Here is a 14,300-nt window from a genome sequence, read left to right as displayed (position 1 = left end):
GAATAATCTGCAGTTAAACAGTAAAAAAACAAAGTGTTTACGGTTCATTACACCAAACACAGCGGAGGTATAACCCAACGTACTTATAAATGACCAGAGATTGGAACTTGTGGACACTTCGGTCTTCTTGGGTATCACGTTAGATAAAAAGCTACAGTGGGGTCCACACATTGCCCATCTAGCAGATAGACTCTGCTCTGCGGCATATGCAGTTAGAAAGATTAGAGAGTATACGAATGTTGCGACCCTAGCGGTCGCAACATGTATACGTTAAATAAATTTAAATGTTTTATAAAAAAATGGCTCTGTCGTAAATCCTATTACTCCACTGCTGTATATGTAAATGATCGGACAGCCTGGGACTAGTTTGTGATTATTTTATAGCGATAGAAATGACTGTACAATATTGTATATTTTTATTGGAGAGAGCGCAAAAAAAGAATGATGGGAGAGTTTCTTTGCGCCGCTTCTTCTCTCTCAGAGTGCCATTTGTTTCTGAAGCGGTAGAAGTATATAGTAGTTATTAGAAATGACATCAAAAAGAATTCTAAAGGAATCAATTTTGAGAAAATAAATGCCTTTTATGCCTTTATCAGTACCTACTTTTCAATCATATTTAATTATAATACAGTATTCCGATGAGTGAACAAATGGGAAAAAAGACATGATACAATTAGGAAATACTGAAATCAACTATACTGATGAATTCATATATCTGGGACAGCTCATAACTCAAAAAGAACCTATGCGCGAGGAAGTAAAGAGAAGAATTACGAACAGCTGGAGAAGATATTGGAGTTTGAGAGAGGTTATGAAAGACGAAAAACTTTATATTAATATCAAGAGCAAATTGTATAACACCTGTATTTTACCCGTTCTTATGTATGGCTGCCAATCATGGACTTTAACTCATGAAATGATTACCAAACTCGCAACTTGCCAATATGCTATGGAGAGAAGTATTCTGAACGTGAAAAGATCAGACAGACTAAAAAACCGCGTCATCAGAAGTAAAACAAAAGTCATTGCCGTCAAATCCAAAATTAGAAGACTCAAATGGAGATGGGCTGGGCACATGGTAAGAGGACATGACAAATGGAGTAAGAAAGTGACAAGATGGTATCCCAGGGAAGGGAAAAGGAAAAGAGGTAGACCCCAGAAAAGATGGGAGGACGATATCAGGGAAGTGGCAGGAGTAACTTGGAACAGAGTGGCTCAAGAAAGACACGAATGGAAACGGTTGGAGGAGGCCTTTGCCGATTGGCAAACAGATTCACAAAAAATAAAAAAAATACAAATACTAGAATAAGTTATTTTGTTTCTAATGTTTTATGTTTGAGTATTGTTAGTTCTCTATGTTAGTAAGGATCTGAATAAAGGCTATATTATTATTATTATTATTATTATTATTATTATAATTTTTCTCAGCCTTTCGCTGGTTTGCCTGCATTTACGGGTCGAAACCAAGTAAATGCAGCGTGTGGTGTGTTAAATTTATGTGTAGGGTGAAATTTCGTGTTCGTCAATTTGTAAGAACTTTCTAACGATTCGGCATGTATTTAAGATGGCGACTTTTTGTAAGGTTATGTAAAGAGTTTCCTTTAGTTCTAGTAGTTTAAGACTATGTAACAGATGGTTTGGGATAACACCTGTGGTGGAAAGGACTATTGGAATTACGTATACTTTTTTTTGGTTCCAGATTCTAGCCACTTCATCCTTCAGTTCAGTATATTTGTTGATTTTTTCAGAAATTGTTTTTTGTAAGTTATGAGTGTTTGGAACAGCAATGTCTATCAGGTAGGTTATTTCATTTAATTTATCTTTGAGCGTTATATCTGGTCTATTGTAGTGAATGGTTCTGTCTGTAAGTATCGCGCGATCAAAATAAAGTTTATATGTATCGTTTTCTAAAACTGTTTGTGGTTTATATTTGTAATAAGGTGTGTTTGTGTTTTGTATGAGTTTGTGTTTGAGTGCTAACTTTTGGTGAATGATATTGACTACTTGGTTATGTCTATGCGTGTAATCTGTTTGTGTGAGTGTTGTACATCCTCCGGTAATATGTTGGATGGTTTCTGGTTGAACGTGGCATTTGCGGCATTTATCGTTTGATATTGAGGGGTCTTTGATTATGAATTTTCTGTAGTTTTTGGTGTTGACAACTTGGTCCTGTATCGCTATTATAAATCCTTCGGTCTCTGGGAATAGGTTTCCTATTTTAAGCCATTTATTTGAGGCGGCGGTGTTTATGTGGGATTGTTCTAGGTCGTGAGGATGGCGGCCATGTAACACTTTTCGCTTCCAGCTGTCAAGTTTTTGTATTTGGGGATCGTTTCTTCGAGTGTTTTGAGAGCTTATGTCTTCGTGTAAATTAAGTGGAGTAAAGTTAATATCATTTTTAACAATGGCTTTATGAATTTCGCTGGTCTGTGATTTTAAGTGGAAAAAATCTTTTAAATTGCCGACTTGTTTTTGACAGAGATGATTCAAATCAATGAGGCCCCTTCCTCCATATTCTCTTTTGATAGTAAGTCTTTCTATTGCAGATTTTGGGTGTAGATTATTGTGCTTAGTTAGTGTGGTGCGAATCGTCCGCTCTATTTGTTCTATGTCTGTTTTTGTCCATTTTATGATACCAAATGAGTATGTTAGAATTGGGATAGCATATGTATTTAGGGACTTAATAAGGTGTTTGCTTGTTAATTGAGTTTTACAAAGAGCATTAATTCGTTTTTTAAATTCTATTGTTAAAGTGTTTTTGATTTCTGTGTGATCTAATCCTCTAAGTTGTTTATATCCTAAGTATTTATATAGTTCGGTTTGTTCCATGGCTCTAATTATATCGATATCATTAACTGCATAATCGCCCGGCCGTATCTTGCCTCGTTTTATGTGAAGTGTTCTACATTTATCCAAACCAAATTCCATATTAATATCTTTGCTAAATTGTGCTGAAGTATCTATTAATTTTTTCATTTCCATTTCTGTTTTTCCATATAACTTAATATCATCCATATATATGAGATGAGAGACTATTGTTTCTTGTATATCGTGTTTGAGGCGATATCCTTCCCGACAATCACGCAGCAAATGTGACAGGGGGTTTAAGGCGAGGCAAAACCACAGAGGACTCAAGGAATACCCTTTCTAATGGCTATTTCTCTAGTTGTGATGGTGTTTTGATTTGTATTCAAATAAAGTGTGGTTTTCCATCTAGACATAATATCGTGTAAAAAGTTTATTATTTTTGGGTTTATTTTATATATTTGTAATATTTTAATCAACCAAGAATGTGGGATACTATCGAAAGCTTTCTTATAGTCTATATATGTGCAATGTAGGTTTCTATTTTTTGAAGTCGCATGTTTGTGAATAGTAGAATCAATTATTAACTGTTCCTTACATCCCATGTGGCCTCGCCTGCATCCTTTTTGTTCTTCCGCTATTATATTATAATGTTCAACATGTTTATTGATTTTTGTTGTTATGGCTGATGTTAATATTTTATATATAGTTGGTAGGCATGTGATTGGTCTATATTGTGAAGGGAGTGGAGATATCTGTAATTTTGGAAGCATATAGGTTATTCCAGTAGCAATGAAATCTGGAATTTTCTGTTTACCAATAATGATATCTGTAATATTTTTGGCCATGATTTTATGTAAAGAAAATAATTTTTTATACCAAAAGTTATGAATTTTGTCTATCCCTGGTGATTTCCAGTTATGCAATCTGGCTGTAATGTTATTTATGTCTGTCTCAGTTATTTCTGTGAAATCCATTTCTTCAATTGCATTCCATTTATTTTCTTCTTCTATAATCCAATCAGCTTTATCATTGTGATGTACTTGTTGTTCCCAGATGCCTGACCAAAACGTTTCCAGTTGTTCTTGTGTGGGCACATTAGGATTGTTTACTGTATCTGTTTTTAGTTTGTGTAAGTTTCTGTAGAAATTCTTTTCGTTAGTGCTAAACATTGTGTTATCATTTTTCCTTTCCTGTGCCTTTTTGTATCTTTTAAGTCTATGAACTTTGAGTGCTAATTTTTGTTTTAAAGTGTCTAAGAATTCTTCCGGTTTAATGTTGCTATTTTCATGTTTAGTGTGTGTGTTTCCTGTTTTAAATATTGCTTTAACATGCTTAATGATTTTACGGGATCTATTGTTATTGATGTACTGGGTGAGTCGCCCACAGTCTGCTCTGAGTTTTTCTATATCCTTTTCTAACCTTATTTGCCATGGTGGTTTATAACAGTCTTTGGGCCTTGTGCTTCTAATATATTCTGTGACCTTATAGTTAAGTTCTTCAGAGATAACTAAGGCTACGCAATACACTATCGTATGTATGTCAGTTAGTTTTGTGTCGTCGGAAATAAATCGGGACAGGATATCGCTATTAAACATATTGACTAGTTGAAATAGGTGAGAATTGTATCTAAGTTTAGGCAATTTTGGACGGACTAGTGGGTCCATTCCTGAATATTGTGTTAGTGCTGTTTTGAATTTATAACAAATTTCTTCTATTTCAGTGTTCGTACCTGGGTTATGGTCTAATACCGTATCAATGTCGTTTTCCATCATTATAGTAACAAATTCAGTCTGTGTAGGCATATTATGTGATGTCTGAGTGATATATGAGAATGTTTGTAATGATTGAGTATTATATGTGAATGTATTTAATGATTGATTGTGCTGTGTGTTTGGTATTGTTTGAGTGGAAGAACATGGAATTACATCGTTTGTTGGTTCACTAATGTTAATATGGAATTGATTTTCATTTTCTATTTCTAGTTGTGACTTTATTTCTTCTTTAATTTGATTTAAAGTTTCCTGATTTAAGAGTTTGTTTTTTACTATTACTCTTCTTTGATCCGCAATTCTTTGTTCTGTAACGTTTAAGTCCGGATATTTTTGTAAGAAGAGTTCATGCAACTGTTTTCTGTAGGTGGTTAGGTCGGTCTCTAATTTCGTGATGTAGTAATAGGTGCGCATAATGAATAGGTTCATTTCTTTACTCCATTTCATGCGCACTCTCGGTTTACCGGCTTTGGTGGACGCGAGTAAAAAGGCATTTGCCTCCCGCGCAGCATCCAAGGTCGGTGTGGGTGAATATCTGCTTGAAAGGGGTGAGGAGGGAATGGATGGTGTATATGAGATGGTACATGGACTATAAGGTTCCGTTGGAGTAGTCCTGTCAGTCAGTCTGTCATTTTCGGCTGTAGTATTTTCGGATGATCCGGTGGGAGCCCGCCTGTTCAGCTCCTCACCGCTGACGGTTCGCATGCTGAGACACCCAGCGCCAGCTCCAGGTGTGCCCCGGCGATCGCCCCCGGGAAGCGGTCCAATTTTACGTTTTTTCATCGAGCGTGTCTCCATATTGAATGGGTTGTTGGGACCGTTGGTCGGAAAGGTGTGTCTAGGTGTTGGTGACTTTGTAAAGTGTTTGTGCCTTCTACCTTAACGAGATAGGGTTTGGTCAAGAAGTTAATGACAATTTGTTCAAGCTTTCCTTAAGCCCCCCCACCACGGCAAGGTGGTCCCCTGGGGGGGTATTATTATTATTATTATTATTATTATTATTATTATTATTATTATTATTATTATTATTATTATTATTATTATTATTATTATTATTATTATTATTATTATTATTATTATTATTATTATTATTATTATTATTATTATTATTATTATTATTATTATTATTATTATTATTATTATTATTATTATTATTATTATTATTATTATTATTATTATTATTATTATTATTATTATTATTATTATTATTATTATTATTATTATTATTATTATTATTATTATTATTATTATTATTATTATTATTATTATTATTATTATTATTATTATTATTATTATTATTATTATTATTATTATTATTATTATTATTATTATTATTATTATTATTATTATTATTATTATTATTATTATTATTATTATTATTATTATTATTATTATTATTATTATTATTATTATTATTATTATTATTATTATTATTATTATTATTATTATTATTATTATTATTATTATTATTATTATTATTATTATTATTATTATTATTATTATTATTATTATTATTATTATTATTATTATTATTATTATTATTATTATTATTATTATTATTATTATTATTATTATTATTATTATTATTATTATTATTATTATTATTATTATTATTATTATTATTATTATTATTATTATTATTATTATTATTATTATTATTATTATTATTATTATTATTATTATTATTATTATTATTATTATTATTATTATTATTATTATTATTATTATTATTATTATTATTATTATTATTATTATTATTATTATTATTATTATTATTATTATTATTATTATTATTATTATTATTATTATTATTATTATTATTATTATTATTATTATTATTATTATTATTATTATTATTATTATTATTATTATTATTATTATTATTATTATTATTATTATTATTATTATTATTATTATTATTATTATTATTATTATTATTATTATTATTATTATTATTATTATTATTATTATTATTATTATTATTATTATTATTATTATTATTATTATTATTATTATTATTATTATTATTATTATTATTATTATTATTATTATTATTATTATTATTATTATTATTATTATTATTATTATTATTATTATTATTATTATTATTATTATTATTATTATTATTATTATTATTATTATTATTATTATTATTATTATTATTCCGATGAAGTGTTTTGAAGTTGGTAGTTAATTTAACCTGAGATTATTATGTCGTGTTAGCATTAAATATTATTGAAGTATTTATTATATGTCATGATTTTTATTTTGGTGCCTCCCAGCTTCAAAAAGTAGAAAAAAATATATTGTTGAATGTTGGTATTCTTTTAACGTTTCTATTCTATAAATATATCATATTTAACACTTTTATAAGAAATATACTCATTCGTGTGAAGGTATTTCGGTTGTCAGCTTATATGATTCTTCTTGTTTCATCCTTTAATTATATCTCATTTTATTTTTCAGTTTGTCTTGTTTCCACGCTACATTTGTTGCCAATTGGCCCTGCAATGTAACTAATGATCGTCTGATACAGTAATCATCTGCTGTGGAGCAACCATTAATTTAATGCTACACTGAACGAAACAAAATACGTCTGAAGGAATAAAATTAATAAAAAGATTTATATGAAATGGTTGTTGTTTTGTACTTGTAACTTATTAGGTTCAATATATTTCACCCTCCTCTTATTCAGAATAATCAATCAAATTGTTCATCGGTTACTTGATACACGTACATGTTCCATACTTGATGCGTTACTGAAGAAAGCTTAGACGGTAAAATTTCTTTCGTAAGTGTCACGTCTATTTCAAATTGAAATATACAATAATAGTATTGCTCGTTTTCCTTTCTATTGTATATTGTGATAACTACATATAGGTATAATTACAAAAATTTTAACTACAATAATTAATAATTTTATAGTCATAATTACAATGTTGGAAATATTTTGTTTTATCTATATATACTGGTTTTTAATCATCTACAAAAAGTAAATCGATTCCTTCATGTAACGGTAATGTCAGCAGACAAGTCTTACTTGTATTTAACCAATTATTATTGTAGTGAGACTGTCTATCAATTTGATACTATCATCCACAAACATCAAACTCGTTACATCAGTGGTTTGGTCCGAGTCTGCTTTGGGATCCGTCCCGTTGATAACTTATGCTAAAATTAAATTTTCTTGCGACGATGTCATGTCAACTATAGCCGGACGGATGAATCAGGGATTCATTTGTTGATATGCTCCACCAATTGGTACAATTGGATGACAATGAAAACTATGAACTCCATGATTTTAATATATGGTTATCAAATGAAAGAGTTTGCTCAGAGATGTATAGAAAAAATTGCTACATAAATATGGCATTAAAGCCAGTAAAAAAATACTTTGAAATTGAATGTTATACGAATGCATAATGGCAACGTCATATAACACACACATTATATTAACGATCTATCTTTTGTGGTAGATGATAGCCATGAGATTGTATTATTTGCTGATGATATTTTACTAATTTTTAAAGTGAAGCGACGTGCAGATATTGATGAAGAGGTAAACAATGCACTCTCTAAGATAGTGCGTTTGTTTGAGACGAATAATCTGCCCTTAAACAGTAAAAAAACAAAGTGTTTACGGTTCATTACACCAAACACAGCGGAGGTACAAACCTACGTACTTATAAATGACTAAAGATTGAAACTTGCGGGCACTACGCTTGTTGGGTATCACATTAGATTTACGCTTGTTGGGTATCACATTAGATTTAAATCTTCAGTGGGGTCCACATATTGCCCAATTAGCAGATAGACTCAGCTCTGCGGCATACGCCGTAAGAAAGATTAAAGAATGTTGCGACCACTAGATTACTGTACTTTAGTTATTTTCACAGCATCATTACGTACGGTATTTTATTGTAAGGTCATGCCAGGTCATGCATATAGACAGTCTCTCAAAGAAAAATTTAAAGAAATAAATATTATAATTGTTCATTGTCAGTACATTTATGAAAATTTAATATAAGTCCACAAGGATTGTCACCTTTTTGCTCATAATAGTGATTTAAAGAAATAAATATTATAGTTGTTCGTTGGTGTTCTGAAATTATGGATGAAAATTGAATTTTCTGAAAGATAAACTTCTTAATGTAAAATAATTGTTATAGTTGTAAATCGTTAAATTTTTTATGTCATGTAAATTGTCATTTTTGTCTATGATAGCCAATGATATTATATATACAATAAAGAGGTAGATATTGCACTAGCGCGAGCAAACTGTTGCAGACAAATTCAGACAATTGTCGTAATTTCATTTAGTCGGCATTAGCCGACTAAATGAAATTATGCAAACTGCTATTAAGCAGCGAGCTAAGCGGAACGTTTTCGTGGCGTGACAATAATAATCTAAAATGCCAACCTGTGTGTTAAGAAAATGTAAACACTATGTTTGCAATATATATAAGAGTAAAGGTATTTCATACCGTACGAAAGTATATAAAAGAACGTCGTATGTGTATTTTATCACGATTTTATTTCTTATTTACAAATAAATCTCGAATTATTAACGTGGTGGTTCGAGCAAGATAGAGATTATGATGTCAACTGCAGCGCGACAAGGAAAAATAGTATGTGTCATAGATTAATCAACCAGAAGTGAAACCGTAGGCAGAATACATAGCGTTCGTAACCGCTTGATTGCGGAACTTGAGTTTTCTTGTTAGTTAGTAAGCGTCTTTCTTAAATAATATTATGATGATTATAATAAGTTCTGGCTTTCAAAGTCTTATAATAAAGAATGAGATTCGTAATCATTTTTTGTTTCTTCCATTATCTTACTGTAATAAACCCTCAACAAAAATACATTCATAGATAATATAATATACAAGAAATAATAATTGTAAACTTAAAACTTTTTGGGAGCCGTCGTAAAATTGTAAAAATGGAACCCTTATTGTTAATACATTTCGGTTTTGTTTTGATATGTCTGTATGTTTTGTTTATTTTAAGTACAAATAATTTATATCATCAATATGGCTATATATTATAATCAATATTAAATTATTTTTTTTAAATCAATAACACCTAATTTACCTAATTTAAATGTAGTTTTACTACATTATAACTTTTATTACATGAACTCATGAATGAATCGTATTTTAGGCATAAATCACGGTGTACGGTAAAAAATCATATCCGTTGAATGATTCTGTGTTTTTGCTATGCAAATACGAAGCAATTAGCAAATTAGACTTATCTCTTTTTCACTTGCGATAATTGCATTTACTATCCTTCTTTGACGTGTAATCGTAATGTAGTGTGCTATTGCAATGTTAAATTATTCATGTGTGCGTTTGGGAATCATTTACAAACATCGAATGTTATGTATACTTTTAAATATCATTGATGATAGCGCAATAAATGAATATTGTATTTAACCATATATATGCAAGTACTTTTATTCTGATAAATCAAGCAATTCGTGCGAAATTATTCCCTAACCATTCCATAATATTCAAAAATGCACAACGTTAATGTTCAAGTTTTCACTTCTGCCAGTACTCCCGGAGTGCAACCCGTATTTTTTTTATTTAAAAGTTCACTTACAATATAATACATAACTGGAACAAGTTTGGGTGTCAGACAGAGACAGCTCCTTGAGAAACGCACAACGTAAAGGCAAGTTCAAGATTCCTTAAGATATTAGGTGAACTCATATCTGCCTAGTTGTACTTTTGGACAACTACATAAGATAGACCTATTTACATATTAATTACAGTATATTAATAATATTTATATATAAATACACGTCAGCTACCACCTCAGATATCTTACTGCAATCTACAAACTACGGTCAGACACCATGAGGAGCCTATTATGTAAGTTACTTTCATTTATTTATATTTCTGTTTATCGTAAGACCCACCTAAATTTGACAGTCACCAAATTGAGTATTGACAAAGCGGTCCACATAAAAGGGGCTAATAGAGTAATAATTTGCTGTTTGTACTGAAAACTAAATCGTTGTTTATGACGTGTCTCACGGAAAGATCTTTTCAGAAAGAAAAAAGACAAAAATGTATTCATTGGTTAGACTTGCAAAAAATCAAAATTATACGAAACTTCTTTATTCATAAAAAATATGAATAATTTATACGACTATATATACGGTGTGTGTGCATTGATGCATCTTCTGTACTCAATAACTCTTGTTTTTCCGTATTTTTATTTTTACTTACTCGTGTAAGGCGTTCAGTGTTTGACGTTTGAGTATTATTGTTGCATCACTTTACATATACTGTAACTGAAATGATTTGTAAAAAGATAAAGCCGTTAATGTTGATTTAAAAGAAAGGCAATGAGTTTCTTGCCACTTCTTCTTATTATTATTGCTCAACTTTTCTCAGCTTTTCTTATATTCTAATATTATACTATATTCGCGCCTTGATATGGCTAAAGGCTACTGGAAACCCAAGCGTTCGCAGCTATTTCGGTCAACGGATCAGCCTAGCTATCCAACGCGGAAATGCTATGCTATATTCTTGGTATTTGCCACGTAATGATAGTTTCAATTTTATGTAGCATTATATTATATTATAGTATTGTAAATATACACACATCAAAAAAGTCTAAGCAACATGTACTAATTTAAATTTTTGGATAGTTTTTCACATAACAACGTTGTATTTTATTTTTAAAATAATATTTTTAGGGTCCTATGATGTAAAAATAACAGCTGTTGTCTTTTTAAGTTCTTTTAATAACAGAAATTAACAATATTAGAATATATTGCAGAAACTAAGGTACACATAAGCAACTAAACATTTTTTTAACAAAATAAAATTTCTAAAGAAAATTAATTTATTGTGAAAGAATAGGATAATTTAATACAAAGTATGGGCTCCTCTGCTATTGATTGAACCGGCAATGATTATTCATTGAATTGGAATTGGATTATTAATGGAATTGTAGCAAATCCCTCAGCTGTTGGGTTGTTGTCACTCCGTCCAAGTCCTTCAAAACACGTCTCTGGAGCATGCGTGCTCGATAGGGCTGAGGTCTGGCGATTGTGCAGGCCAGGGCAATACCCGGACGTTCTCCGTTGCCAGGTATTGACTGGTTCGCCGAGCTGTATGTGAACGCGCATTGTCATGCATTAACGTAAAATCGGAGCCAAAGTTTTGTGCTAATGGATGGACATAAGGTCTGAGAATATCCTCAACGTAATTTTCAGCGTTCATGTTTCCATTTACAAAAACGAGCTCATTTCGCCTGTTCTTCATAATACCCACCCATACCATAACTGTTGAGCCGCTGTATGGATGAACTTCCTGAATGCACCTGAGCCCTTCAGTATTTCCGGGCCGACGGTATCTCACTCGCACCCTTCTTGTATCAGGCCTAAACCCGAATCGCGTCTCATCGGAAAACCTAATTTATCCCATTGTTCCTGGATCCATGTTCTGCGTTCTCTACACCATTCATTTCGACGAGCGCGATTCCCGTAACGCATCGGTGGGCACCTAATTGTGCGTCGAGCTCGTAGGCCGTACTCATGCAGTCGATTTCGCACAGTTTGGGGACTTACATCAACACCACTTGAATTGTGTAGCCTCAAACTTATCTCTCGAGCGGTTAACATCGGCTGGCGTCTTGCAGTCAGTTGTGTGTCGAGTCTTGCCGAGTGGTTGTACTCCTTTTACGACATGAATGCTGTTCAGCGGGTTCCCTTGTGTTATTGTAGCGCTGCCAAACACGACAAATAACACTTCTATGAACAGGCATTCAACAACAACGAGCAACATTTAGGCAATGCCGAGATACCTGAGATTGATTACTTCCCGCTTGCAACATCCCTAAAGCACTTTGCATTTAATTTGCCGTCAAATGACGTCCCATGACGTAAAGAATATCTAACAAATCAATTTTGTCGTAAATTTTATTTAAATGGTTGGTAAAATTATAAAATCAAGACTAAACGTAGCACTTAGATTCAAACAAATTCCCTTTCATTAAATTATATGAAAAAAATAAAACACAATCGAATTTTTTTTACAACCAGCTAGTATGTCATCAATAACAAAAAAGTTTTCATACCTTTGAGTGAATAAAGACTTAAAAAATAATTAATATAAATGGTAAATTTGTAATATGATGCATGTTGCTTAGACTTTTTTGATGTGTGTAGTTATAAGATTTGTTTTGTTTGGATAAAATATTCATCAATTCTAAAGAGTTAAACTAAACAATTATTAATACTATTCATAATTTTGAATTTCAGTGATAACTGTAGCTTTGGCGTGCCTAGCCTCTGTAATGGCTCTCACAGATATTCCCGGATGTAAGGAAGCATGTCCACAAAACGTCGCTGTTGTGTGTGGGAGAGTTGGAGATAAAGTATATGCCTTCAGAAATCGTTGCTAGTAAGAATCAATTTTATTAGTATCATCAACAACTGGCATGACTTGCAATTTTTGTTACATTAAGCAAATAACTTAGTGAACTGGGAGCAAAAGGGCTGCGCATGAGGCACTAGGGCTCAGTAGAGAAAACTCACACATTATCACCAGGACACTAACGGGGCACTGCAGATTAAACAAATACCTCTCAATCTTAGGTCTCACAGATTGCAGAGCTTGTGGATTCTGTAATAGTGCAGATGAAACCCCGTTATACATTATCTCTGAATGTGGTTCTTTAATGCGTAAACGTAGCATCTCTTTGGGAAGTACAATTCTTCAACCACTTGAGATACATCAGCTCACTGCAAGAGATATAATAAAAATAATGAAAAGAATCAATCTTAGCAGTGAGCTTAGGTCGCAGTGAAACAGGGCTGCACTGAACTGTACCAAAGCCACTTTACAAACCATAACTATAGTGAACTGCGTACCTTATATAATTTTTTACTTTAGAGCAGATTATCAAAATGATTGTACCCCACTCAAGTCGATCGATTTACTTGAATATTTCTACATGAACCAACCAGCGCTACACCCTCGAAGTGTTAGTCTGAGGTGTATCGTATTCGATATATCGACATTTATTTACATTTCGCCTACTATATTTCTAAATCTCCTACAATGGGGGGCGAGTCTATTGCTATATATATTCTCTATTCTATTGCTCTGTTATTTTTTAACTACAACATCAAATTAAATATGGCTTAACGTACGTTTACCAGTAGGAGGCTCCTTTGCACAGGATGCCGCATAGAATTTGAGTGAAGAAGCAGTATGTAAGCATTATTGTGTTTCGGTCTGAAGGGCGCTGTATCTTGTGTATTTTCTATGTAATTGAGACATACGATGTTACAGCAAATGTAGTGCTACTCGCAATATTATTTTAAATCAAAACTTCAAAATATAGAAAAATATTTTTTGTCTGTATTTTAATAAGTTTTTTTAAAAATATAAAAAATACGCGAAATATGTAATAAGGCATACACAGACAGGGCAGCGAAATCGTGCACTCGCATTTTAACGTTTTTTATGATATTATGATTCTTATTGTTTCATCATTTAATTTTTTTTTTCAGTTTGCCTTGTTTCCACGCTACATTTGTCGCCAATTGGCCCTGCAAAGTATCGGAATGATGCTTAAGTTCGTTCAGTAACACTATCTGGTGAAGACTCTGGTTCTGTCACCACCACCTAATAGCTTCACAGAACGTTACTGATTATGCCATAAGGCTTAAAATCAAATAAAAGATTTATATCAAAA

The 14,300-nt window shown here is 31.7% G+C and overlaps 1 long non-coding RNA gene across 1 annotated transcript; it reads left to right on the top strand.

The window, feature by feature from the left end:
• The first annotated feature begins 10,291 nt into the window (after nucleotides 1-10,291).
• LOC126970433 (uncharacterized) lies at nucleotides 10,292-14,300 on the top strand. Its single transcript, XR_007730642.1, has 3 exons — nucleotides 10,292-10,456; nucleotides 12,859-13,000; nucleotides 14,116-14,300. It is a non-coding gene; the product is annotated as an uncharacterized LOC126970433 (long non-coding RNA).

This window comes from Leptidea sinapis, chromosome 21 (genome assembly GCF_905404315.1).
Source record: "Leptidea sinapis chromosome 21, ilLepSina1.1, whole genome shotgun sequence".
NCBI classification, from domain to species: Eukaryota; Metazoa; Arthropoda; class Insecta; order Lepidoptera; family Pieridae; genus Leptidea; species Leptidea sinapis.
Note: the sequence above shows the minus strand (reverse complement) of the source record. Positions and strands in the feature narration are given on the sequence as shown.